The 23968-nt window shown below is 40.9% G+C and overlaps 1 long non-coding RNA gene across 1 annotated transcript; it reads right to left on the bottom strand.

Moving 5' to 3' along the window:
- Positions 1 to 20598: 20598 nt before the first annotated feature.
- LOC145100557 (uncharacterized) lies at positions 20599 to 21518 on the bottom strand. The gene is made up of 3 exons (XR_013705124.1): positions 21347 to 21518; positions 20878 to 21222; positions 20599 to 20737 (listed from the first exon to the last, which is right to left on the bottom strand). It is a non-coding gene; the product is annotated as an uncharacterized LOC145100557 (long non-coding RNA).
- Between the last annotated feature and the right edge of the window lie 2450 nt (positions 21519 to 23968).

Here is a 23968-nt window from a genome sequence, read left to right as displayed (position 1 = left end):
ATTACAAGAGGCCTTCAGCAGCTAGGATTGGTTTAAGTAGAGTCAGCGATTTTCCTAGGGTAAGCCTAGGATAAAGATAGCAGTGATCAGCAGTGGTAAATAGGGATCTGGTGGAGTCAAGGCAATCCATGAAGAAGGTACGGATAGATGTGTAAGGTAGTATGGGCCCATACTACTGGAAGCAGAGGATCCGTACCCGAACCGAGGAAGGCCGAGATAAGACCAGGGAACTTGTAATGGATGTGGTTCCTCAAGAGGTATCAGTATCGCTAACAGTCGTTGTTTATATATTGTAGAATGGTGGTACTACGATCGAGGCCAGCAGTTCGTAGTTCAAGAGAGGGATCAGGTTCGGGATCAGGTTCCAAGCTAGGGGATGAGAGGCTACGCGAGTTCATCACGTCAGAGATCACCAGGGGCATCCTTGAGTCGACTCCCATTATCTTCGGGTCGATCAAGGAAGGGATAGTTGAGTTGATGGAGGATCACCCCAGGGCATTCAGGAGCGACATGGCATCTGGCCAGTCGGGATCTCGCACGCTGTCCTTTAAGGACTTCAGGGGCAGTGGTGCGCCGGATTTTCACGGGGGGAAGGACCCCATAGCTGCCAGGCGATGGATTGCAGACATCGAGTCTGCACAGTTGACTAGCTTCTGCCCCAAGGGGTCGAAGGTGAGATACGCAGCAGGATGTTTGAGAGACGGAGCTAGAGACTGGTGGGAGTCTGTTGGTGACTCATTGGGTGCCTCGGCTGTCAAGGCTATGACCTGGTCGGACTTTGTGACCAGGTTCAGGGTAAAGTTTGCACCGGCTGTCGAGCTTCAGCTGTTGGCCAGGCAGTTTTTAGATATGAGGCAGACGACAGAGACCGTGGCGGAGATCACCCCCAAGTTCCGGGAGAGGGCGTTGTTAGTGCCCCAGTATGCAGGTGATGAGGTTATAAGGAGGAAACACTACCATGACATGCTACGAACGGACATTCGGGAGCATGTTAGTTTATCAGCTTGCCCTACCCTGGATTCCATGATTGTAAGGGATAGGGAAAGGGAGATTGATCTGGAGCATATCCGGAAGAGGAAGGTAGAGGAGGGACATGTTACGGGGGCTTGGGGAAAGAAGCCCAAGGGATCAGATGCTGGGCCAAAAGGCCAACAGGGGTGAGACCGCTGCAAGAAATGTGGAAAGACGCATGAGGGAGCGTGCAAGTTGGGATCATCAGGCTGCTATAAGTGCGGCAAGTTAGGGCATTTTAGCAGGGATTGTACTGCCCCTGCACCTGTCTTCTCGACGTCTGAGTTGCTGTGCTTCCACTGCAACCAGAGGGGCCACAAGAAGGCCAATTGCCCCCAGTTGACAGCAGCTTCAATGCTAGTGAAGGCGCCAACTCCAGCGACCCTGCAGATCACTGATGGCCGGCAAGGCAAGGCAAAGGCTCCGGTGGTGAGGAGCCGGGCATTCCAGTTGACTACCGAGGAGGCACGCGCCGCACCCGATGTGGTGACTGGTGTGATTCTTTATTTATGCTTTTAAGTTATGTTGTTGTAATGTTGATATGTTATATGTATGTGCTCTGCTTAGGATCGTTCCATGTGAACGGTATCCCAGTTCAGGTGTTGTTCGATTTGGGGGCTACCCGATCATTTGTTTCTCTTGCGCTTAGCAAGAAGTTTCCTGAGTCTTCGAGCAGGTTGGATTGCCCTTTAGAGGTGGAGATTGCCGACGATCGATCGGTGTGAGCATCATAGGTTTTCCGGGATTGTGTATTGAGATTGTTTGAGGAGCTTTATCTGGTGGATCTGGTTCCCATACCTTTGCAGGGGAACAAGTTTATTATCGGTATGGATTGGTTATGCCCCAATAGGTCAGTGATATACTGCGTGCAGCAGCTAGTGCGAGTCAGAACCCTAAGTGGGGGAGAGTTGGTGATTCAGGGTGAGAGGCCACAGCAAGGGCCAGCCTTATGTTCGGCGGCGAGGGCAAGGCGCTACCTACAACAGGGTTGCGCAGGTTATTTCGCGTATGTTATGGATACCCGGGAGGCGGGTAGAGCGACGGTGGATGAGGTGCCCATAGTATGAGAGTTCGCGGACGTATTCCCCGAGGAGCTGCCTGGGATACCTCTAGAGCGCCAGGTGGAGTTCAGGATCGACCTAGTCCCTGGTGCGGCTCCCATAGCCAAGGCACTCTATTAGTTGGCTCCTCCCGAGATGCAGGAGTTGTCTACGTAGCTGCAGGAGCTGCTAGACAAGGGATTTATCCAGCCAAGCAGTTCACCCTGGGGAGCCCCGATTCTGTTTGCGAAGAAGAAGGACGGGTCGCATCGGATGTGTGTAGACTATCGGGAGCTGAACAAGGTAACAGTGAAGAACCGTTACCCACTCCCGAGGATTGATGATCTCTTTGATCAATTGCAGGGAGCATCTTGGTTCTCCAAGATCGATTTGCGTTCAGGTTATCATCAGATGAGGGTCAGAGAGGAGGATGTGCAGAAGACCGCGTTTCGAACGCGCTATGGCCATTATGAGTTCGTGGTAATGCCGTTTGGGCTCACCAATGCTCCTGCCGCGTTCATGGACCTCATGAACCGCGTGTGCAGACCGATGCTGGATCGGTCTGTGATAGTTTTCATTGATGACATCTTGGTTTATTCCAAGACGCAGGAGGAGCACGAGGGGCATCTCCGAGGGGTGTTGGAGACCCTGAGGAGAGAGAGCTTATATGCTAAGTTCTCCAAGTGTGAGTTCTAGTTGCGCGAGGTGCAGTTTCTTGGGCACCTTGTCAACCAGGACGGGATTTCAGTAGACCCGGCCAATGTAGAGGCCGTGATGAGATGGGAGGTTCCGAAGTTTCCATCCGAGATTCGGAGTTTCCTAGGTTTAGCGGGCTATTATCGGAGATTCATCCAGGACTTCTCCAAGATAGCCGTACCATTGACCAGGCTAACAAGGAAGGCCATGGTCTTTCGTTGGGGGCCTGAGCAGCAGGCAGCGTTCGAGTCACTGAGACAGAGATTGTGCGAGGCGCCAATCTTAGCCCTGCCTAAGGGCATAGAGGATTTTTTTGTTTACTGCGATGCATCCATCTCAAGTTTGGGCACGGTATTGATGCAGAGAGGGCATGTCATCGCCTACGCATCGAGGCAGCTGAAGCCTCACGAGGCAAATTACCCGACGCATGACTTGGAGCTGGGGGCTGTTGTGTTCGCCCTCAAGATTTGGCGTCATTAACCATAAGAGTTTGAGGTACCTCATAGATCAACCGAATCTAAACATGAGGCAGCATCGGTGGTTGGACGTAGTAAAGGATTACGATTATGAGATCCTTTATCACCCAGGGAAGGGCAATGTGGTGGCCGACGAGCTTAGCCGTAAGGCAGCGCCGATCCGAGATATCTGCCTATGGATGACAGTAGTGACTCTACTGTTGGAGCGGATTCGGGAGGCTCAACAGGAGGCTATGAAGGAGGAACATCGGAAGAGTGAGCGGGTTGTGGGACAAGTTTCCTCCTTCGACTATGATAGCCGAGGGTTATTGACTCTTCACCGTAGGGTGTGGGTCCCTTATCATGGTGGAGTGCGTCAGGTTCTGATAGAGGAGGCGCACAAATCCCGGTTCTCTATTCATCCCGGAGCGACGAAGATGTATAGGGATCTTCATCTAGACTATTGGTGGCCCTGGATGAAGCGGGATGTGGCTTGGTACGTTGAGCGGTGTTTAACCTGCAGGAAGGTCAAGGCCGAGCATCAGAGACCGCACGACAAGATGCAGCCGTTGGACATCCCGTTGTGGAAATGGGAAGATATTATGATGGATTTTATCACAAAGCTTCCCAAGACCGCGCAAGGAGTGGATTCGATATGGGTCATCGTGGATCGATTAACCAAGAGCGCCTATTTTATTCCAATTCAGGAGAGCATATCGGCCGAAAAGTTGGCCGACATCTATATCAGGGAGATAGTGGCGCGACAAGGGGTGCCAGTATCCGTGATTTCAGATAGGGATGTGCGTTTTACTTCCAGGTTTTGGAAGAAATTTCATGACGAGTTGGGCACTCGTCTGCATTTTAGCACCGCCTTTCACCCGCAGACAGATGGTCAGAGTGAGCGGACCATCCAGACTCTAGAGGATATGTTGCGGGCATGCGTGCTAGACTTCGGTGGTAGCTGGGATACCTATCTTCCTCTAGCTGAGTTCTCGTACAACAACAGCTACCACGCGAGTATTGATCAACCTCCCTTCGAAATGTTGTATGGGAGGAGGTGTCGGACCTTGATATGTTGGGGTGAGGTTGGCCAGAGGGTCATGGGGAGCACCGAAGTGGTGCTCAAGACGACTGAGAGGATTCAGCAAGTTCGGAGCAGGCTTCAGACTGCACAGAGTCGGCAGAAAAGTTATGCCGACAAGCGCCGTTCAGACTTGGAATTCCAAGTCAGGGATATGGTTCTTTTGAAGGTGTCGCCATGGAAAGGTGTCATCCGATTCAGAAAACGAGGCAAGTTGGGCCCAAGGTACATCGGGCCATTCAGGGTTGTAGCCCGGTTGGGCAAGGTGGCGTATAGGTTGGATCTGCCAGCCGAACTCAGCCAGATCCACAGCACTTTCCACGTCTCTCAGTTGCGTAAGTGTTTGGTGGACGACTCGGCAATGGTGCCTTTGGAGGATATTCAGGTCGATGACAGCCTGAATTACATCGAGCGACTTGTGGCAATCCTCGACAGGAAGTCGAAGGATCTGAGGAACAAGAGGGTGGAACTCGTAAAGGTGCAATGGCAGCACCGGAAAGGATCGGAGTGGACTTGGGAGCCGGTGGAAGAGATGATGGAGCACTACCCCGAGCTGTTTCAGGATCGAGTAGCAGACTTCGAGGACGAAGTCTAAAATAAGTGGGGGAGATTTGTAGCACCTGGTTCCCGGTACGTATTTCTTGTAATTACTAATTCTAAATTCATGCATTTTTCCCTTGGACTCGGCGAGTTGAAGGACCGACTCGCCGAGTAGGAGCGGGATGAGGCGCGAGATATGAGCCTTGGACTCGGCGAGTCGGTTCCCCGACTCGGCGAGTAGGCCCTGTTTGGGCAAAAACCCTAACCCGAGTGTTGGCACCCTATTTAAGCACACTAACTCAGCCGCCCTTGTCCCTAACACTTCCAGAGAGCTGTAGTGAGAGACCCTAGCCCCCATATTGTTCTTGTGAGTGATTTTGCTTGGTGAAGGAAGTTTGGAGCTTAGAAGAAGAAGGAGGAGGTTGAAGAGTGCAAGGAGGGGAGTAGATCCGAAATCTACACTGTGAGAAGCTTCCATTTAGGTAGAAAAGTTCCTACCTTGATCACTAGGTCATTAGATACCATTTTTGTCCCAAATTGGTGGTTTTCAATCCCTAAAACACCAAACTCCATGTGTTTGTGCTTAATGATCCAAAAGGACTTTAGACCTAGACCTTATGGACATATTAGAAGCCTAAAGTTTATGTGGTTGAAGTGATTGAGGTCCCCATTGGGTGTATGACCTCATAAAGAGCTTGGATTTGCATTATGAGCTTGTAGGGCCATGCATGCACGTAAAGTTTGCAACTTTACGTGATAAGCATGCCCTAGAAGCATAGATCTATGGTTTTGAAGCGTTGCATGTCTTAAATTTAGTCGATATGGGAAATGGGTCAAGGGACTCGGCGAGTCCTATGAAGATTTCCTGGTACTCGACGAGTTGTTCTTCAAACTCGGCGAGTCGGATGAATAGTTACTGAGTAAGAGGGATTTAGGTGTTGAAGGTCAAACCCTTCGTATCTGCATGCGGAATTAGCAATCTACGTGTAGCAATAGTCCCAGAAACCCAAATCCTCATAAAGGATGCTCTGGTGAGGATTTGGAAGCGAGTAGGAGATCTGCTCGTATGGACTCGGCGAGTTGTTCTTGGACTCGACAAGTCGGATCGCGAGTCGATTCTATCATCCCAAGTAGTGAGTTAAGGGTGACTCGGGGAGTGGGAAAAGGGACATGTAGAGTGGGACCGGGTTAGTGGAAGAATGACTCAGCGAGTCGGTGCCATGACTCGGCGAGTCCAGTCAACTGGAAGTTGATTTTGACCAAGGAGTTGACCTTGGACCTGGGGTGGGTCAGTCATCTGACCTAAGGGTATCTATGAGTGGCTAATCTATGTTTATGATTTATAGCCGGAGGATTACCGATTCAGCAGTCAGGCGCTTAGCAAGCAAACTTTCAGCAGCTACTTTCGAGGTGAGTTACCTTCCAGTAGCAGTGGGTCTAAGGCCACAATGTCGTCCCACTAGTAGGAGTTGTATGATTAGATGATTCTCTCTGTGATATTCATCTAGGGCTGTTACTACATGTGCTATGTTTATGTGCTAGTATGAGATGATGCTATGTGCTAGTGACAGTAGGGGAGATAGTCCCTAGATTACCGGTCGATAGGACCGAAGGGGCAGATATGCCCAGCCATGCTAGACAGATTATGTGATACATGTTATGTGGTAGTGGTAGGGGTGAAATAGTCCCCGGTATCCAGTCGAGAGGACCGAAGGGGAGACCAGCACCCATGTATGCTAGTCAGTATCTGGTCCAGAGGACTGAAGGGGAGACCAGCACCCAGATATGCTAGTCAGTATCCGGTCGAGAGGACCGAAGGGGTAGGTCGGGCACCCAGATATGCCTGACAATATATGTATGTTATGTGGTTATTTCGTATGTGGTACGGTGGGGGAACTCACTAAGCTTCGTGCTTACGGTTTTCAGTTGTTCTTTTAGGTGCCTCTTTAGCGAAGGGGAAGGAGCTGGCGCGGTAGCGGCATATCACACACATGCTCTTTGTTTTCCGCACTACGAGATATTCCGGGATTTGTACTCTGACATTATGATTGTTTTTATGTTTTGGTTTCGGACACGAAATATGCTTTATGAGATGATATGATCGGATGATGTTTTACTATAAATATTTTACAAATCACTTATTTTAAATGAAATTTTTGGGCGTGAAAATTGGGTCGTTACATCTTTGCCCTAGATCCAATCACTACACCATGACTTGATCCACCCACTGCAGTTTGACTTGGTCCACCCACTGCACTTTGACTTGAACCACCCATTGTACTCTTATTTTCCCTCCCTTTCCCCTTACATGTTCTAGAGTTATATCCTTTGTCATGACATTTAGAACAAGTGACAGTTAAAAATTTCCTGGAAAGATTCCTTCTTTAGCCAGTAAGCTCATCTATAGCCCTATCCTCTTTTTCTTATAGGCCTTCTAACCTATACGAAGATAAATGATATCAATTAATTGCATGGATAACAAAATATTTTAACAAACCAATAATGCAATTAACTTACTTTTATGTGATGTTTAGGGCCTAAGAGAGTAGTTGGACATATAGATCTTGGCCACATGTTCCTACCATTGATTGGGTCTATCTTGTTAGAGTACATTGCCCTCCATGTCTCTAGCTTATGACATGGATGCACCTAGTGTTCAGGGTCTTGTGTTTTTTTTCACCATTTTGAATATGTTCCCAAATTGCAGCAACTACATGCTTATAGATTATCCATGTTTTCTCCGAATACCTACAACTGCATGTCTTCTCATTCAAGTTCACCATATATTGATCAAACATCATACCACTCACCTGATACTTTCCATAACCTTAAAATAGTGCCCTATATTGGTTGGCTCTTTTTTTTTTTAATTTTGTCAAGGATAGTTGTTGAAGTGGGGGTCAATGCACTTATGCATTTATCAGTTTTTTTTGGGCAATGCAATGTCTCTTCATTAAATGTACCCTAATGTACTCCAAACAAGTAATGATAGGTTTATCCCTACCATGTTCTAGCTTAGAGTTGAAAACTTCACACATGTTATCTAGCAAACAACCTGAATGTGCTCTAATTGTGACATATAAATAAGAATAAAATAATGACAAACAATGTTGGCTATGACACAATGTTTAAAATAACTTACCAGAGAAATGGGACCAAGCCCAATGAACCACAAGAACTTTTCTTAGCCATTCATATGCATCCAAATTCAAATTCTTCAAATCTTTCATTGCCTTTTTAAAGTGGATAATGATTGTTATTGTAGCACAGTTCCACAAGTGATCTTTAACCTCTCCACCCCTCCATTGCAGCTTCATGTTTTCATGTATGTGTCTCAAACACCATCTATGTTCTGCATTTCAGTACACTTTTTCTATGACAAGTATTAATCCACACATATTTAATTATAATAAAGTTAGTAGAAACCAAACAATCACAACCAACAAACAAATTATTTCATACCTTTTGTCTGTCATATACAAAAGTAAAGTTACATGATGCGTCCAACTCCAAATCATCACAACGACACTCCAAGAACCAAGTCCATGAATCTTTTGACTCAGCTTCTACATCAACATAAGCTATTGGGTAGATTCCATTATTGAAATCAAGACCCACAGCTGTTAGTATTTTCCCTCGCAAGTGTCCTTTCAAAAAACACCATTCTAGTCTTAGTAATTCCCTTTGTCCAGCTTTGAAACCCACGTTAAGTGCTCCAAGATATATATATATATGTATATATATATGTATATATATATATATATATATATATATTCTCTTGAATATTCGAGTTTGAACTTAAGGATTTGGTTCATGACACACTTTTAACTTCATTCTTGTTCCTGGGTTGTTGGTTTGTAACTCCAAACAGTAATCTCTCGAAGAACTATATTGCTTTTCAAATTCACCATACAACTGATCTTTTGCAATAGATTTATCTCTGAACACCTTCATTTTAGACAAGCTTAATTCCAAATCCATTTGAAGTTCCTCATGTAGGGCTGAAACTGGGATTCTAAGGAATAGTGGTTGCCAAGAATCTAGATGTACATGCCTTCACTTTTATTTTTTGTAAGCATAATTGCTCATCAATGGCTGTTTTCACCAACCAAAGCTCCTCTTTAGTAGACCTAGAAATCTGAATTACAAAAGGACAAGAATCCTTTTTGGTAATTATTTGTTTGCCCATGGATGTGACTTTACTAACTGTAGAGGGCCCACCACTTGAATCTGGAACCACCCCCTTACACTTCACTCTTACTCTCAGTTTCTCATTTTTTGCCATGCGTAGGGATCTCCTACTATGGATTGATAACATCTTTATCTGACCTTGCACATATTTATTTGTTTTAAAAGATTGACCCACATAAAATGGTCTATCATGAACTACTCCAGATGAACAAGGCACTTTCGTTTTAAAAATTCTCAACATCCTCTTCCTAGAGTCCTCTTCAAAACTTGCACTTTCAAACTCATCATTATTAATAACATTTAATTCATCCTCATCTTGGTTTAAATCTAATTTTATTTATGGTGCTCGTCCAAACCATTCAACCTCATCCACAACACTATTAAATTCCCTCGTATCTACATTTTAGTCATCTACAAGTTCTTTTGGGTCTAGAGTATAATCACCATTATCCTTATATGTTTCCTCTTCTTGTTAACCATCTTCTTCATCTTCTGCAACATCTTCTTCATACTCACCCATATTTTCATATCCACTATCACCGAAAGGATAAAAATCATATATATATATATATATATATATATATATATATTCTCTCTTTGGTCAAGGCACCTAAAATGAACTCTAACATCTTCCATAGCATCAACTTCTTTTGCTTCAGGGACATACAAATCATTAACCTCATGTTCTTCGTGCGCCATACTACATTGAGTTACTTGAGATGGCTCAAAAGGAACTAGGGACATAGAATAATCATACAACTCATCTTTTACTTGTTTCTGAACATACGACTATTTAGGTAGGACATTCATGTACAATTTGTTGCTACAAGAACCAACTTCCTTCTTCTTAAGCCTAATCCTAATGAGTTCAGGAGAAGGATCATCATCCATTTGTTGAATAACAACTTTGGTTGGGGACATGAAGTATGTGTGGACTCTAGTTTGACCATGTTCAACATACACACTAAGCTCTCTGTACTTGGTGACATATTAAGTCATAGAAATAATGTTTAGATCATTTCATAGAGGCTTCAATCCGAATTCTAAGTCTATATTAGGAATTCTGAAATGGTAGTACATTGTGACATCCTTAGCATACCCTAACTTACGAATCATGTCGTTTAGATCATGAATACTAAAAAGATCAGTGTCAACAAAAGACGTAGAAAGCCAACCTTCCTTCGATGTACTTTCTACCTGGATACTTGGTAAAAAAATCCACCATGATATATCTTTAAAGTAAAGAAATCGGTAGAACCATCTGAAAAAAAGAAAACATCAACAATGCTCATTATACAAACCAAAGAAACTTTGCAAACAAAAAATTCAAAAACTTACTACAATCTTGTTCAATGTCCGGTTTAATTTAGTAAGGACCACGTAAATTCCACATACTGAGTATCATTTTTTGCTTGTACATCCAAATTTTGGAATCGAAATGGCAAGAATTGGGGATTTGATCCTTTGCGTAGAGGGCGATCATGGAAGAGTTATCCGAAGGGGTTTCTTAGAGGATATTTGATGTAGATAGGTTAGGGATGCTTAATTACGTAGATTACGATAAGTGTAACATTAGATGAGTAGCAAAAGTAAAAAGACCAAAATACTCCCACGTGAGACGCGCGTGATATAGGCTAATGACTGAATATGGACATAATTAATAAAAATGCCCATCTGTGCAACTTTTGCAAAACACAATGACCATTTATATATAAAAAAAATTAGAAATGACTGAGTTTGTGACCTTTGGTAAACTATAGGGACCATTTGTTGTAGTTTTGTCTAATTTAATTGATGTTATATTATAATATATTAGATTTATTAATTGATATAGTCAATTTGCATTTAGACAAAAGTACTGCTTATTGAGACGATTGAATTTTGTTAGAACATCTCCAATTCACTCACATTCTCTATTATTTCTCCTATTTCTTTTCTCTCATTCCTCTCCAACCCTACCCCATTTATTCCTTCACTTTCCCCCGAAATGGGGATGAACTTTAAGTTGTCGGTTTTAGTCCATCGTTTTATATATTTATACATTTATGGTTTTTTTATCTACTAATTATTATTTAAATGTAATATTTAATACTTATAATATTGTGTTATATATTAAATTATATTAATTAATTATAAATATAATTTTTTTTGTTTATAAAATTCATATTAAAATTTAAATACATATTGAAATTTAAAATACAATAATGTATTTTACAAAAGCCTATAATTACGTATTACAAATATAATTTTATTTATTTAATATTATTGTAATGAAAAAAATATAGATTATATATTTGTTAAAAACAAATTAATAGAATGGGTGTATTTGACAATTTATATAAGTTGGAAGAATGGAATATATTTTTTGGGAGTAAAAATGAAGTAAAAAAATGGAGTATGGTTGGAGATAAAACACTATTTATCCTATTTTTTACTCCATTTTTAGGGGAAAAATAAAAGTGGGTTGGAGATGGTTTTAGGGACAAATATATCTTTGATTCCTTTTCATCTACGCGCTACTATGTATTACTTTTACCAATTTGACCAAACCAGATTGAATTTCATATTTTATTTGTTTGAGTTTTCTTCACAGTGAATTTCATATGTAACTTTATTACTTTAAGCATAAAGTAAATGTAATCATAACCCTTATAATTTAAATAATATTAGCAATGACTCTAAACTATATATGCATATGCATTTTTACCCATCTATCTAGCTTCGTGAGCAATTCTGTCCAAAATGGAATCTCAAATTCCAATTATGTCATAATGGAATCTTGAATCAAAATACTATATCATCAATTTTTTGAAAGTTGACTTTTTTTTTATCATAGATGTTTTCCTTGGATTTAATAACATATATGTTTCTTATGGAGTGCCTCTTATTATTATCTAGCATATATTTTTCTCTTGGAATATCTCTTATTTTGATAGAATTCGATTTCATGACGGTTATGCTTATAGAATGTTATGTTATATCAAGGGTCTGAAGACAGTAAAGATAAAGGTGCATGAAGAGGACCAGATTTGTTCTTTTTGAATGTATCATCAACATATTCTTTTAGAATTGACCATATTTATTCATTCAAAATGCATTATGAAAGAATATATTCTAAAATTATTTTGATAGTATTATGATTTCTTTCGTTTTTTAACCCTGTTCTAAAATAGTTATATGGTAGATTCAAATGTACTATAATTGTAAAAATTAGAATATTTAGGTAGAATAATTTTCAAACAGTGTGTGTTTGTAATTAGTGACTGGTTCACTATTATAGAACAATATATTAAAACTTTTTATTTTTTTAGAATGTGATAAAAAAAATTAACTTGTATCAAAAAATTTGTTATTCTTCGAGGTGTTCATTCAATAAAAAAATATTGTTATTTCGTTTGAAGAATGATATGATATTCTTTCTAACATAATATCATTCTGATAGAATAAAATCGGTTATGATTAAAAATTACGTTAGAAATAAAATTAACTGAATTAAAAAAATTCAGAATTGAAAATTAAGATAATCAAATATCACTTTAAATCTGAAAATTTCCTTTTTTAAACTTGTGTTTCCTAATTTTAAGATAATGTAAATGTAAAATTTTACCATTCTTTTAATTAAATGATATTATTTTATTTTTATTTAATTTAATAACATAAACAAATCATTTTCTTAAAATTACTAAAATGATGGGTTCACATTCATCCATACATCCACACAATATATATCATCCACATTATAACCTAACCTTATATATATATATATATATATATATATATATATATATATATATATATAAAAGGAGATGTTCAATAAAGAACCAATATGGATCAAGGAACCATTATAGATGGTTGGATAAAAAAAGGGCTAGATTTAGGTTGTAAAGTGTAAATAAAAACATAGTTGTAGCTGATGTTGGGTTTTTATTCAAAAATTGTTTCAAGAAAAACATAAATAATGTCATGGAAGACGTAAGATTTGAACAAAATAAAACTAGTTTTATTCCCACCAAAGATCATTTTGCAAGAGTTAGAAAGATTAAAACAACCAAAGAAGAGAAAACATAACAATCTTTGAAGAATTTGATCCTCATGGGAGGTTCGAAGTTGACGAAGATGGATTTGAAGCTCCAAAGAAGAAGCTCTCAAGAAATATCCACCAACAAGTTGTCAACTTGATAAGATGCTAGTCTTGGATATTCATGTAATAGAAGAACACACTTCAGCTTTAAGTTAAAACCCAAGTTTTAACTTAAAGAGATTTTGCAAGTATCATAACTTATAATGCTAAAGACTTAACCATTTAAATGGAAGAAAAGAGAGAAATATGAGAGGCATAAAATTGAAATTCATCTAGTATGAATGGAGAAAGATGCAAGTCTTTTAACCAATTTAAAAGTAGTATTTGTACATTGAGTTAATCCACTTTATGAACCTTACTTCTAGTAGCAAAAGGCTACAAGTAAAAGGGTATGGAACAAGTAATAAACAAGTCAAGCATGCACTCTTTCCCTTGCCCTCTTACCTACGACTTTTTCTCAAGAAAGGGAGAAAAATGACAACCCAAAAACAAAGAAGTATATGCCTCATAACATTTGTATTTGACTTATATCTTTCATGTATTACTGCCCTTTTGTCTCATGCTTTAATCAATAAAAGAACACATGTTTCTAAAGCATGTTCCTTTCATTAAGATAAACAAAATAAGAACTTTTCTTGTCCCCTCTCCATGTTTTGGTTTTAGATAAAAAAGATGGAAGGATTTTTATAAAAAAATCTTTCAATCTTTATAACTTATAAACCTTTATCATTTTAGCTAAAAGACAAAAGACTATTTAGACCGAAAAGTTGTACACAACATAATAAATTATACCTTATGATATATATTATGATGTGTTATGATATTTAACATTGAAAATTAATATTTCCATGAAATAAATAATTTCCAATTAGTTACAAGAATTATATTTATTTATCAAGGATCAAATAATTATAAAAAATATAATTGCATCAAGTTGTTATTAGTGTGACCCTTTAGGATCATATATTATCTAGTAATATCATTCTATAATGACTCTTGGGCATAAGACCTTTCAGTTGATTGTAAAAATACACCAAACTTAAGGGGGTATTTTCATAAAACTAAAACTTATTAATGTTCAGTGTCAATTAACGTCGTTTTTTTTTCAAATGTCATCATCTCAGTTAACTCGATTTTAACCTCATTGAAATCAAAACATTTAATTCACCGACGAATTTGAATTCAACGCATCGCCGCCATTGATTCAATGAAAAACAACTGTGAGTCTTGTCGGTGTAACAGCTCAAAAATCACAATAATTTTATACTTTTCAAAACAACCCATAATCATAAAATGTTTACAAAATCATTGTTTCCAAAGTGTTTATCAATATCAGAGTATCCCAAAATCACAAGACCATAAAACCGAAGGATGTGTACGGTTACACCATCGCATTCCTGCTGTAACATTCCGAAATATCAAGAGTAGAGTAGAAGGGCTAAAAGAATAAATTGGGAAAGAGTGACTCGGCGAGTCCATGGGTGGACTCGGCGAGTAGAGTCGCGACTGGGTCGCGTGTTAAGTAGCCGACTCGGCGAGTCACTAAGATGGACTCGGCGAGTAGGCGCTGAGTGGAGGAAAACCCTAATTCTCGGGGTTGAGCCCTATATAAAGAACATGACAGCCCTCTCTCAGCCTCTTTATTCCCCCTTGAGTCCCAGAAACCCTAAAATCGTGGAGAAGCTCCATTGTTGAGCAAATTGGAGCTTGGAGAGGTGATTGTGGAAGAGATTCTAGAGAAGGAGAGGCTTAAAGCAAGGGGCTTTGCTTGGATTCGAACTTCATTGCAGTTGGGACGTTCTTTGGAGGTAATATCTCGTTCTTGGGTTGTTGTTATGTTGTTTCTTCATTTTGGGGTTTGAGGGAAGCTTGTCTTTGGATGTAATTAGAGCCTAGAGGTTTGATCTGAGGTTGCTACCTCAGATCTGGAATGGAGAAGGATCAGAGAGCATGAAAGTCCCTATGTTGGAGTGTTTAGCGGAGCCATCATGTCCCAAACCCTAGCCCAATGTGCAAATGGCCTAGATCTCTTTGGATTCACGTAAAGTTTGCCACTTTACGTGATGGATGGGTTGTAGGAGGCTAGATCTATGTTCTGTATCAATTGCATGGCCTGGAGTGCTTCTGAATGGATTCAGATCAGTGGTACTCGGCGAGTCACATGGGTGTACTCGACGAGTTGCTTGAAGATGGCTTGGAACTCGGCGAGTTGTATGAACAACTCGGCGAGTAGGTTGAAGATAGCCTTAGACTCGGCGAGTCTGTTCTTGGGCTCGACGAGTCTTGTTGAAGAGTCCCAATCTTTTCTGGTTGAGTCGAGAATCGGCGAGTCAAGGGATGACTCGGTGAGTTGTGTGCGAGTGGGCTCAGAGTTGTTGAACTCGACGAGTCTCGGGGTGACTCGGCGAGTTAGGTCGCGGATTGAGGAAAGTTCTGAGTATGGGGACTCGGCGAGTCATCGGGTTGACTCGGCGAGTAGAGTCAGTCAGGGGTTGACTTTGACCTTGTCCTTGACCAAGGGTTAACCAGTGGTTTCCAGGGGCATTGTGGTAATTGTTGATTATTGTTTTGAGTTCAGTGCATTGGTGGTTGGTCAGTGGTGGAGATCGTATCAGTGATCGGAGCAGCTTGGGTTATCTGTTCAGTCGGTGGTTTCGAGGTGAGTTATCCTCACTATATCAACAGGGTCTAAGGCACCAAGGCCGGCCCTTAATGGATTGAGATCCGGGTAGTTGTTGTTATGTTGTTGCTATGTTATGTTTGCATCCTGAGAGCTAGGATGGTATATAGAGACCTGTTTAAGATCGGTATCCTGAGAGATAGGGTGATGCTATGCTAGTGACCTGTTAGGTCGGTATCCTGGTTAGGATGATGATATGCTATGTGATCTGTTTGATCTGCTTGTTGACTGTGAACTGCTATATGATTGTATGTATATGTGCAAATGGTTGTTTGGACTGGAGTTGGGTTGAGGCGGGTCCTGCTGCGTGCTGTAGGCCAAGATACCCAGGGCGGACCGGTTGTCCCGAAGGCCCAGTGAGCGGTCCGGATAGGCTGTAGGCCCCGAAAGGGAGGACCAGACGTGCCGAAGGCTCGGAGAGTGGACCAGATAGACTGAAGGCCCGGTGCGGGCGGACCAGTCATACTGTAGACTCAGAGAGTGGACCAGGTGGATTGAAGGCCCGGGACCGGGCGGACCAATCACACTGTAGACTCGATGTATGTGGATAGACTCAGAGGGTGGACCAGGTGGACTGTAGGCCGGTGCGGCAGACCAGTCACACAGTAGACCCGAAGTGCATGGCTGTTCTGTGATCGGATATGTTATGGCATGTTATGCGTGTATGGTATTTGTGGTTGGTATTTTGGGGAAATCTCACTAAGCTTTCGGGCTTACAGTTGTGGTTTCATGTTTTTCAGGTTCTTCAGGAGACTGTGGCAAGGCGAAGGCGTGATCGTACCGCTCCTCATGATTTTGTAGTATTGGGATTCTGGGAACACGTTAAATGTTTTGTATTGAAAACCTTTTTGTAAAGATCTAATGAAAATTGAGATGTTTTTGAAAAGTTAAAATCGCTTGTATTTTTCGGTCGTTACAAGTTGGTATCAGAGCCTTGGTTTGAGTGAATTGGAGAAACATTTGTGTGACTCCAGTCTCAAATCGAGGAGAGTTTTCAAAAGAGTATTTAAATTGGTTTTCAAAATGAGTAAAGGAGGACGCGGAGGTACGATCAGCCGGAGCCAGTAAGTAACCCCAAAATACCATGCATGTTATTTGTTTTTGAGCTTTGATAGAACAACATGCTAGTGATAGGCTAGGGATCTTCAGGATTTCATGATATGTTGCCTGATTTGTGATGCCTGTAGCCTAGGGTTCCTTATGAGATATTTTCAGTGTTCCTCTAGTGGTGAGGGTTGAGCATTGCTATGCATGTTTCTCTAGGGCGTTGTGGTAGTACTTCATACAAATATGGGTAGGTGTGGAAGGTAGTATGGGCCCGTACTACTGAAAGCACAGGACCCATACGCGTATCAGGGAAACCATGATCTCTTGGGTGGGGTTGAGGGAGTTGGATCCCAGGATGGTGGGATGAGTCTGAGATTTTGTGTGGTGTTTTTCAGTATGGAGATTCCGAGGCATGATGAGAGTGGATCTGAATCAGGATCGGTAGCTGGAGAGAGAGTTCCGGGCGGATCGGTGCCGCCCGAGGTTATCGGTCAGATGAGCACGAGCGAGTTGGATGCGAGGATTCGTGAGATCCTGCGTGATGAGATTGCTGAGTTGTTCCGGGCTGAGTTGCCAGAGCTGTTTGGGTCGATTAAGACCGCCATGGTTGAGTATTTTGATGAGCGCTATGCAGCTCTCACTGAGATGGCTGCCGCGGCGGCTACAGCGACTGTAGCAGCGGCAGGGGGAGGAGCTAGTCGGGGTTTTCAGTATCGGGACTTCGATAATACGAAGCCTCCCACATTCGATGGAGTTCAGGACCTGATTGTTGCTATGAGGTGGTTATCAGACGTGGAGGGGTGTTTCTTCACGTGTTCATGCCCTGCTGATCAGAGGGTGAGGTCTGCTCTGAACCTGTTGAGGCTCGGGGCGAAGGATTGGTGGAGATTGACCACGGGGTCATATTCGGATGCGCAGAGGGCTGCGGTTTCGTGGGATCAGTTCAGAGAAATGTTCAGCACCCGTTATGTTCCGCAAGTTGAGAGGGAGAGATTGGCTCAGGAGTTCCTTGAGCTGAAGCAGGGTTCGGAGTCGGTGAATGAGATCACCAGGATGTTCAATGAGAGGGCGATGTTTTGCCCAGAGTTCGCTTCGGAGCAGGCTCAGATGTCTCGATATCTGAGCATTCTCAAGAGGGACATCAGACAGTTTGTGTCTGCACAGAGGTGCGAGACCTTGTTGGAGTTGCAGGAGGACGCTAGGCGGTGTGAGTTAGAGATTGAGTTGCAGTTGCATGAGCTGAGGCAGGCTCCGGTGCAGTCGCAGCCGGCGCCGAAACGGTCCAAGACCGTTGATGTTAGAGTGGGGGATCTGAGCAGCCACACTTGTGGGAAGTGTGGGAGGGGTCACACCGGAGTTTGTAGGTCCGGTGGTGCATGCCGCAAGTGCGGAAAGGAGGGGAACTATGCGAGGGATTGTCGGCAGGCAGTGCCAGTTCGGGATTTGAGGATTTGCTATCAGTGTCATCAGGTTGGGCATTTGAGGATCAACTGTCCACAGCTTGTTGCAGGACCGGTGCAGGCTCCAGCACCGACCACTTTGAGGATCACAGGTGGAGGTCAGGGTGGAGCGGAGCCCCCAAGGGCTCAGGGTCGTGCTTACCAGCTTGCAGCAGAGGAGGTCAGAGCAGTGTCGGATGCAGCTGCGGGTATGTTTCTTTCCTTGATGTCTTGTTATCTTGTGATTATTGTGGTGTAATGTTTATGAGTTGGTATTTTCTTGGTTTTCGATGTGGTATTCGTCTTTTTGCGGGTTGTGGTTTTGGTTATGGGTTATTGTTTTGGGAATTCCGTTGGTTATCATTCATGAGGATTATTAGTGGAAACCCGGCATTGGGTTGCAGGCCGGGTAGCATCTGCTTTCTGAGGAGTGGTTAGATGTAGATTGAGTTTCTTTCGAGCAGGTTGATCAGTGTTGATGTGAGATCTCGTTGAGGTTGTTTATGCTTGTGGGAAGCAGTCCGTGTGTAAGTGTTTTCTTTGTGGAAGAGTTGTTCTGGGAGGTCGGTGATGGCGACCGGTGGTTGATAGTTAGTGCCCAAGTAGGGGAGAATTGGAGAATTCTCCGGGAGATCGATGAGTAATCGAAAGTGCTTAGCTGTTGGGATTCAGCAAGTGCTTAGCTGACCTGGATGGACCGCCTTGCAGGGCCTACAGTCTATCCGGACCGCCCCGGGTATCTTGGCCTTCAGCACAAAGCAGGACCACCTCAACCCAATCAACCATAACATGTCGACATACACATAACAGATAAACATGTTGTTGGGTTTTGAGCATTCTAACACTCCTAAGTGTACATGCAACCTTAAATACCTTGGATCTATGTTTTCTCTATTATACATGCAAATATGATCTTTCCAAGGTATTCATCCTAACTAACATAATAAAATTGATTCATATGACTATATCAAGTTAGAATTACATACCTCTTTGATGTAGAATGTCTTCATGAAGCTTGAGTGCCTAGTGCCCCAAGTGTGACACCTCAAATGGTTCACACAACACCAAATACACTTGGAATAGATTAGAGAGAAATCCACACTTCATAAAATCGGCTAGCACTTTCTATTACTCATAGTGGCCGATTTTCTCCAAGAATAAGATCATTATATAGTTAGGGTTACACCATGTAAACCCTAATTGTCATGGCCTTTCATTTCCATGATCCATGGGTACAAATACACCATGGAGCATCTTACGGGTTTTAGCCCAACTTGACAATCCATGGAGCATTAGGCCACGATATAAGTATGGATGATTTACACAATTAACCCATATATTTAATTAGTCTTCTTTTGATCACTTAATTAATCCTACATTAATTCTTGATCAATACTAATTAAATAATCTTATTAATATATATATTAGAACTTATAATATATTAACAAACCTTAAGTGTTATTTCTCTCATTATAGTCTATCCAAATGCATGATGCCATGCAACCCAAATGGACTGTCACACCCCTAAACCAAGGATGGCGGAAACGTCCGGGGGTAGAGGACTTCATGTATAGTATCACAACAACATGTATAATAGTGCTCAAAGTAAATACAACCATCATAAATATAATTGAAAAAGTTACACTAAAGTATATGTTTACATGATTCAAATCAATTACATTATGATGACAAAATGAACTGTCTAACGATTTATCGTCCCATCCTCAAAACGTTGTCGATTTCCTGTCACTACTAGAAAAACAGCCTTTTACGACGCTCATTGCGCGTCGTAAAAGGCTCAGACGACGCGCAAATGCGCGTCAAGGAAGGCCCTGTCATAAAGAGAGACGACGCGCATTTACGACACTCATTTACGACGCGCAATTACGACGCACGTTTATGACACACAATGCGTATCGAGGAAGGCCCTGTCATAAAGGAAGACGACACGCATTCGCGTGTCGTAACCTTACGACACGCGTGTTAATGACACACAATGCGTATCATGAAAGCCCCTGTCAAGAAAGGCCATGTCATAAATGAAGATGACACACATTTTTGCGTATCATAATTTTAAATGTTTTAAAAAAAATATTATTTATAGATTTACAAATTTTCAAATTAAATAATACATTAAAAATCTCATAATACAAAATAAAATACTATAAATAACAAAGATAATTCATTTCACTAATATGTCAAATACAAATAATTATTCCAAAAGTGAGTAAATGTTATAAAAAAATGAACTCATTTATATACAATTGCATCATCTAGCTTACTATGTGCCAATAACTCTGTGTGTGTTTACTTTTGCTTGAGTCTCGTTTCAAGAACCAAAATCACCTTCAATCACCCAATTAAACTCTAATGTTGGTAGACTGGGAGTTCCAGAATCAAGTTTACATCCATCACCTTCAATCACCCAATTAAACTCTAGATCTTCTATTGTTTGAAAGAAATTGGTGTTTGTAATCTATGAACAAAAAACGCAAAGACCAAGGTTAACATTTGCTATATAGAAAGCACAACTTGACATATGAATATATAATGCGCAACATAAACATTTTCATGAAAATGATATAGACAAATAAGTAAGAGTGATGATATTGATACCTTAATTACACCATTGGTGAACGAAATTTTAATTGGTTGATAGCAATACATGACCTCTGAAAACAAATAAACAAAGGATCGCATCATAATTAACTCAATGAAGTAATTCTTATACATTGTCTCTACCAAAAGATTCATCATGAGAACATTTTTGTTGGAAATAACTAAACAAAAACCTAAATACTAAGCAAAAAAATTGTAGTAATCACCATTTAGAGCAAGATGAGGAGTCCGATCAGGCCATATGAGACCAGTTAAGTAGAAATTTACGTCATTTGGTGTATCTCCAAAGTCACCTCCATATGCCCAATATTTGCTACCATTTGCATTTTCCTTGAGTAACCCCTGAAACCAGATGCAAATATTTAGAACTACCCTTGCACCACATTTACAATTTTATTGAAGAGTATCATGTAAACTTGTATGAAGTACATATAGTCATATATACATGCAAAATTCTAAACAGCACCTCTTTAACGGAATGGTGTTATTTTTGTAATCCAAAGGAACTGTTGAAAGTGCAGGTTCAAGTGGCAAAGTCGTAAATGTTTCATTAAGCATTAATTTCGCCTTCTGTAGCTCATGTTTCACTTTATCCAAATTTCCTTCAATATTGTAAAGCATTGCTTGTAAAAGCATCTGCTCACTCCTGACTCCTGACTCCTGACTCCTCACTTTTCGCTGGGAATAGAGAAAGGGTTAAACGGAAACGTATTTAATTGTGTGTATGTGTGTGTACTTTAAGTTAAAGGTGAACTGGGAAGAAGATCGAGAGTGGGGGTAGGGGAGGTGAAGGTGGGTTTTTCTTGTGTGTGTGTGTGTGAGAGAGAGAGAGAGAGAGAGAGAATAGTGGGGCAGTTGGTGGAAAATTCTTTTAAAATAGGGACGACTCTTCCAAATTCTTGTTGAATAGCTGCAGAAAAATTATGATCATAACGAGATTATCAAAGTCTCAACACTTGCAACAAGATGCTTACATGTTCAAGGAGATGAAAGGCCTACCATGAAGGAAGTAGCTATGGAGCTGGAAGGAATATTGGCATCATTGACACAAAAGCATCCGTGGGTGCAAAGTACTTCGAATGAAGAGGAAGTGGAGTATTTGCTTAAAGGAACAACTGATGACTACGAATGCACAGATGGGGCAACTGGAAGTTCAAGTACATTTAATAGCATGAGCAAGCTTACAATATTACCTATTGCTAGTGGCAGGTAACAGTAGATACATTTGATAGCATGAGCAAGCAATTAATGTTCCTCTTCCTAATCCCATTCCTTTCCCCTAATTCAACAGATTCTTCTTGAAAAAAGAATGAACTGAATTGTTCTCTAGTGGCTGATTGCAAAATCAGAACAGTCAGAACAGATCTAAAAACTTGTTACATAATTGAAATTTATGGGAAAGACTAAACTGCCCACCTTTGAGAACCAAGGTACTACACCATACAACAAAATAGCAGAGTCCATCAGTATTATTACAGACCCATGAAGGAAGTGGAAGTTACTGGAAAAAAAAAACATATGAATTGACGAACATGAAGTTGCAGGAAAATAAATATTATGATGATGAAAATATTAGATAGCTTTTATCAAGACTATAAGCTCTAGATTTTTTTGAACTTTTCCTTACTGATTACCCCTTCCAAAGTTTTGGAAAGGGTTGGCAGCTTCACAAAAAAAAAAAAACTTCCAAGAACATGGTATTCTTACTTTAAAAGAAAAGCTATCGACTATTGTATTCTTACTTTAAGACCTCCATAGGAACCTGTAGAATTTTGTCACAAGATAAATAGTTAAAGGTCAAAGAAACATACAGATGCATAGGAAGAAAGAACTTACATAAGTATCAAGTTGTCTGATAAAACAAATCATTATCAATGTGTCAATACGAACTGTTGTTATATGAGAAAATCAACAACCTTGATCAGGTCAAATATCTCCCATGTTGCCCTATTATCTCCCTTTAAGGACCGGATGTTATTGCTCTTTAAGGATTGGATTGTCCTGGTTCAAGCATTTTATCGAACACTTGGTATGCATGGTGAAACTTTTTTTCAAATTTCAATATGAATTCGTTGGGTATCACTGAATATTGTTGTTGGGATATGACATAGGCAAGTCGGTTGCCCCACATCTCATATTGCTTGCATAATCATCACCAAACTGAGAAAATGTGCCGAATCCAACCAAATGTTAAATCACAACAGAAGGAACAAACCAATAAATGACTAGCAAAAGAATTTAAATATAATTGTTCCCTGTGGAATCGCTAACAGCTTCATACATGGTCCATGATGCAGATTCAGGGGCGGAAGATGAGGCATAATATGATTGTGCTTGTCCATGGCTTGAATCAACAACGTGATGCTTAAAAATCGAAACAATCAAAAATGGTTTTAGTTGAAATGCACCATTATTAAAAACCAATGAATGACTAGCAAAAGAATTTAAATATCATCCATAGGCATCGATTAGTGTTATATAAACATGCTAAAGCATTGTTTATGCAGGTGTCTTAATGCCTACCTCAAGTGAATTCGGGTCCAGGGTGGTTATGGTGTCCGTAACTCCTTGATTCATCATAGCATCAAAAGCATCCTCCTGTTAAAAGAAAAAAAATAGATATTAGCTTAAAGCCTTAAACCTGGAATTTTCATGAATCTACAAACGAACCTAAGAGAAATACTTATAATCAACAATAACCAATAAAAGCAAAAACACTAGCCAATTCACTGGAAACAAAAAATCAACCTTACGAATATCTAGAGTCAATCGCAAGCTTGTAATGCAAAACAGCTTGTTGTCGACGTCTGTGTTGATTCAAATTGATGATTATAAACAAAAACAAGAAATTTAAAACGGGTGTTAAAGAGATTTGTATGTTCGTAGAGATTTAAGAACTATGGAAAGATCGAAGAGAGAGGTAAAAGGGGATTAGTGAGGAGATTCAACCGGGCGTATACATTGGGTCCAATTTAGGGTTCCCGAATGTTGTGTGGAAGTGGGTTAAAGTCGAAGGTTTGGTTGCGACGAGTAATTTATGTTACCGTAGCATCAAGCTCTGATTGTACATAATCCATACTTCGACCCG

The sequence above is a fragment of the Lactuca serriola genome, chromosome 4 (genome assembly GCF_051521515.1).
Source record: "Lactuca serriola cultivar US96UC23 chromosome 4, Lser_US96UC23_V15, whole genome shotgun sequence".
Lineage (NCBI taxonomy): Eukaryota > Viridiplantae > Streptophyta > Magnoliopsida > Asterales > Asteraceae > Lactuca > Lactuca serriola.
The sequence above is the reverse complement of the archived record's forward strand: the minus strand, read 5'-3'. Positions and strand labels throughout refer to the sequence as shown.